The sequence below is a fragment of the Balaenoptera musculus genome, chromosome 1 (assembly GCF_009873245.2).
Source record: "Balaenoptera musculus isolate JJ_BM4_2016_0621 chromosome 1, mBalMus1.pri.v3, whole genome shotgun sequence".
Lineage (NCBI taxonomy): Eukaryota > Metazoa > Chordata > Mammalia > Artiodactyla > Balaenopteridae > Balaenoptera > Balaenoptera musculus.
The window spans coordinates 6,821,939-6,826,591 of NC_045785.1; the positions used below are offsets into that span (position 1 = coordinate 6,821,939).

The window sequence follows — 4,653 nt, forward strand, 5'->3', positions numbered from 1 at the left end:
TCTTTCGACTCGGAGGCCACACAATTCAACAGGCTTCCCATTATTATTATTGTTAAAATACTTAGTTTAGCTCCTGCCTCCTTGACCAACTTTCACACTGACCGAGAACTCAAGCGTTTACCTGGGCTCAGCCTTGGACGGGGCGAGCAGGTCGCGCGGGCTTCCAGCCTCCTCCTCCCCGGGGCTTGGCTCCAAGGATCCCGCAAAATCTCGAAATCCCCCCGGATCTGCGCGGCCACTGAGGGAAGCAGCCCGGCTCTGAACAAGCCCAGGCAAGCCCAGGCAGAGCCCGCTTCTTGGTCCTCCCTCCTGCGCGCACCACCCGGCCCCGGGGCGAGAGACGCGTCTCTCCAGCCCCAGGTCCGTGGAGTCGACTCGCTCCAGACAGGCCGGGCGCCTACAGCTCCTCCAACTGAAAAGGAAAAGGGCCCAGGTAGGGCAAGGAGGGGCGGTTGGGGGCGGCGCCAGCCCGCGGGGAGCAGGGCGGGAGCGCCGCGGGCGCCCGGGTCACGTCGGGGCGGGGGGTGGGGGTGGTGTACGCGTTCACAGAGGCCCGGGGCGCGCTGCTGGGGGACCGGGCGCGCTCGGCCGTGGAGCGGGTCCCCCCGGGCACCGGGTCCCGGCCCCTCCACCGCCGCCGCCCGGCTGGGCTGGTGCTGCCCTGGTGACAGCGCGGACAGCGCAGCGCCCCTCGCCTCCGCCCGCCGCGGGAGTCTGGGGCGGGATCCCGGGGCGCGCTCCCGGAGCCGACGACCGGACTCCACGGCCATCGCGACCCATCCGGGAGCTCCTCGCCCCTCCGCGGCGGGACCGAAGCCCGGGCGGGCCGAAGGGGGCCTGTAAGAAAGCAAACAGAAACCACGCGGCCGCTCGACGCGATGCCCAGCCCGCTGGCCTCTCCCCGGGAAGGGGGAAACAGAAACCCGCGTCCCGGGAGCGGGCGAGGGAGGTGCCCCGGGTCTGGATTTGCCGTGCCCGCGACATTGCCATCCTGGAGAGCTCGGAAGTCCTACGCAGCCCCGATTCAAGGAGACGGGAAAGGACTTCTAGGGCCAGAAACTGGCACCCCGCTGGGGCCACCGCCCGCCGGCCCGGCGCCCCACCCCCACTCACCTCGCCTCCAAGTTCCGGCGCTGCGGGCCGCTGGGTGTCTGGGCTCGCGCGTCCCGGGGCGCAGAGGCGGTCGGCGGGCATCGCCCAGGCGCGGCGCTCGAGAGTCGGGTGCGCCGGGCGGGGACCGCGCGGGGCAGGGCTCGGCTGAGCCGAGGGGCCGGGCGCAGCCCCCAGCATCGGCCTTAAAGGTTCCCGCAGGCACCAACGCAGACGCTGGGAGGCGCCGCACAGCCCACGAAGTGCGCGCCTCCCTTTTCTCCCGTTTCCACGCTGCCCTGCGCGTGGCGCGGGACGTCCCCCGGGTAGATGGGGACGCACGTGCAGCAGTAGCCCTGAAGACCCCTCTCTGCTGTGCGGAGGGGGCTCCCCGGCCACTCTCCCTTCCCCAACCACCGTAGATCCCACCCAGTCCGACCAGGTTTGGACCTGGGAGACAAACTGCCCCGCGGCCCGCGCGCCCAGGTATGAAGGAAAGAGGAGTTTCCAGGGCCTTGCCGTGCGAGCGTTTCTGCCCTCAGGGTTGTTGCAGGACTGAAATCGCTTCCTCCGAAGCAAACCCTCCTCGCAGACTCAGCACTTGCGAGCCGTCAGGCACCTGTCTCCTCCGCAGACACAAAGCTGACGGCGAAGGTCTTCTCGGCCCCGTGAGGCTCATGAGGCTCGCACTGGGAGAAAATGGTCCTTGGGGTGGAAGCAGCCGCTGCCCAGATGGGTAATCCCATTTGGGCACACGGGGGGGGGGGGCGGAGCACGAGGAGGCGGGGTGTGAGCTGTCCCCACTGGACAGACGACCATCCCGAGGCTCACAGGGATGTCAGCGTGGAGCCCATGTTCCCAGACTTTCCCGGGGTTTCTAGAATAGTCCTAGAGAAGGAAAGAGCCAGTCAGCAGGTGAGAATGCCCAGGTGCATTGGATAGCTGCAGGTCAGGCCTACCTTTCTCCACACCAGCAGTCCACGGGAGAACAATTCCCCGCCCACCCTCGCCCCAGGGTGGCCATCACCACGGAGTAGATGGGGTGAGGAAGGCTTTGCAGATCCTGAGATTCAGGAGGATTCAATGAGGCCGATGGCTCTAGAGGCAGCACAAGCTGATGGAAGGGGAAAGGGGCTTCTAATCCTGATTCAGTGTGTGACCTCTGGCAATAATAATTAATAATAATAATAATAATAATAATAATAGAGACTTCCCTGTTGGTCCAGTGGGTAAGACTCCATGCTGCCAATGCAGGGGGCCCGGGTTTGATCCCTGGTCAGGGAACTAGATCCCATGTGCATGCCGCAACTAAGACCTGGCGCAGCCTAAAGAAATAAACAAATAAATATTAAAAAAAAAATAGTAAAGCTAACTCACATTGAGTTCTCAGTGTGCAGGCATCATCCTGAACCCGCCCCAGATAATCTCTTTCAATCCTCAAAACAGTCCTATGAGATAGATACTAGCACTGCCCCATTTTCAGGTGAGAAAATCGAGGACCAGAAAGGTAAAACTTGGCCACCATCGCAAGGAGGAGAGTGGGGGGTTGGAACCAGGACCCAAATCCATGCCTTTCTGACCCCCAAGCCTCACTCCTTAAGCACCTGCCATCCGGCCTCAATTTGGCGAATTGCTTAGGCTCTCCAAGCCTCGGGGTCCTCATGTGTATGGACAGCGTGAGGCCCATGGTATGGATTCAATATATATCGGTGGAATGAATGAATGACCCCCCCAACCCCTCAGAGTAATTGTAAAGACTGCAGTAGATGGAGTTCCTGCACGTAGCAGGCACTTCCGTGCATTCATCAGCTCATCTAAGGAACCTCTATGGAGCCACAGGCCCGAGGAAGCAATAGTTCCCTGCTCCAGGTGTATAGACACTCGCGAGCATTTCCGGCTGAGACCTCCGCCCTCATTGGTTCTTTCTTCTCATTTTCTTTTCAAAGCCACCAAAATGCCTTGACCTGGGCCACTAACAGATGAATGGGTACACTTGGGAGACACCAGACTCTGGTAACTAGAGGACTGAAATAACCAGATTTGTATCCACTTTTCCATCCAGAGAGGCCAAACCATATCTAGGTCTCATTTTTTTTTTTCTTGAATCATTTTTGTGGAAGTGAGGACTGGTTTACAAAGGCTTCTCCATATGCCAAAGTCTGTCTCACCACTTCCTACCCCACCAAGCATGAGGATGTTGAGCCCATTTGTATTTCCCCTAGGATCCATCCAGCACCCGGATGTACACACACCCCTGACTAACAAGCAAAGGGGCTACGGAGAAAGGGGGCTACAGAAGTAACAAGGACAAGCTTCAATTTATGCCCCCCGCCCCAGACACAGCTTCGAAACAGTGCACCCGGGAGGCATTCATGTCTTAAATCTAACCACCATGGCCCAAGGAGTCCTGTTCCCCAGTCGGCCTAATGAGATTGATCTTGTCCAAAAATGTGAATTAAAAAATAGGATAACAATGTCCTGGGATTAGATCATACGGATGGTTGCACAATTTTGTAAATCTAGTCATCCCTCCGTATCCAAGGGGGATTGGTTCCAGGACCCGCCTCAGATCCCAAAATTTGAGAATGCTCAACTTCCTCATATAAAATGAGGTAGTATTTGGATATAACCTAGGCACATCTTCCCGTATTCATTATATCATCTCTAGGTTACCTATAATACCTAGTACAATATAAACACAATGTAAATAATTGTAAATTTAATGTAAATGATATGTAAATAGTTGCTGGCACCAGCAAATTAAAGTTTCGCTTTTTTGGAACATCCTGGAAATTTTTCTTTTAATTTTTTTCAATCCACCATTGGTTGAATCCACAGATACAGAACCCACGGATACAGAGGGCTGACTGTACACTAAAACCCACCAAATTGTACACTTTTAAGTGGTGAAATTTATGGTATGTAAGTTATATCTCAGTAGAAAAAAAAAAAAAAAAAGGAGTCACTATTCTTCCTTACTGCCTGGAAATACATGGCATGAACCCAGCAGGTCGTCTGGAAGCCCCGGCACTCTTGATAAACACTAACTCCCCTGACACAGAAGATCTAATCCCAGTGTGGGTAACACAAGGGGGTCAGGCATCCTATGGCTGCAGCCATTCTGCTGGGGCCCTCGTTGTGGCCGTCTCAGGAACAAGTGGCCACAGGTCCAAGGCAGCCTGTCTTTTATGCCCTCGAATACAGAACTACGGGGACACAGGGCCCTCCTAGACTGGAGACTGCAGAAGAAAGGGGGTTTGGGGGAGGACTTTCTTCATTGCAACCCTGCATCTGTGAATGAAAAATGTTGCCTGCCGTATCAGTAAACAAAGGATGTTGCAGTCATCAAGCCACCACATTACAGTCGCCCTGATGGTGAGCCCTGAGGGAACTCAGGATGGAAGCAGGATCCCCCCCCCGCCCCCGCCGCTTCTAGCAGTCAACTACTGCAGCCACCCCACAACCGTGCACCCTGAAGAGCCTCAGGATGAGAAAGCACAGGACACTGGCCCCAGAGAGCTGAGGTGCATATCAAAGGGATGGTTTCAGTGAGCCCAGACTCTT

The 4,653-nt window shown here is 56.8% G+C and overlaps 1 long non-coding RNA gene across 1 annotated transcript; it reads left to right on the top strand.

Annotated features, from left to right (window-relative positions):
- Positions 1–208: 208 nt before the first annotated feature.
- On the top strand, positions 209–3,861 carry LOC118896067. Its single transcript, XR_005020081.1, has 3 exons — positions 209–433; positions 3,036–3,102; positions 3,312–3,861. It is a non-coding gene; the product is annotated as an uncharacterized LOC118896067 (long non-coding RNA).
- The last annotated feature ends 792 nt before the right edge of the window (positions 3,862–4,653 follow it).